Genomic DNA, 427 nt, shown 5'->3' with positions numbered 1-427 from the left:
AAAATACATGGGAAAATCCCATTCGCGAAAATTCCACTTAGGGTTAGGGTTAACTCTCCATGAACTCATAGACCAAAACGGTCATTGCCATTGGTTTCTGAGCCCATCAGCATGGTTAGGAGGGTGCACTTCTTTTGAGCCACACTTATGTATCTTTCCTGGAAAAATACATGGGAATATCCCATTCGTGAAAATTCCACGTAGCTTTAGGGACAGCTCTCTTTCAATTTGTAGAGCACGACAGACATCGCCCTTGGATTCGGAGCTCATTGTATGGTTAGGAGGGAGCATGCCTTTTGAGCTGGTGTTAAGTACATTTCCTGGAAAAATACATGAGAAAATCCCATTCGCGAAAATTCCACTTAGGGTTAGGGTTCGCTCTCCATGAACTCATCGACCAAAATGGTCATTGCCATTGGATTCGGAG

This window comes from Natrix helvetica, assembly GCF_964273705.1.
Source record: "Natrix helvetica genome assembly, chromosome: 5".
Classification (NCBI taxonomy): Eukaryota; Metazoa; Chordata; class Lepidosauria; order Squamata; family Natricidae; genus Natrix; species Natrix helvetica.
Note: the sequence above shows the minus strand (reverse complement) of the source record.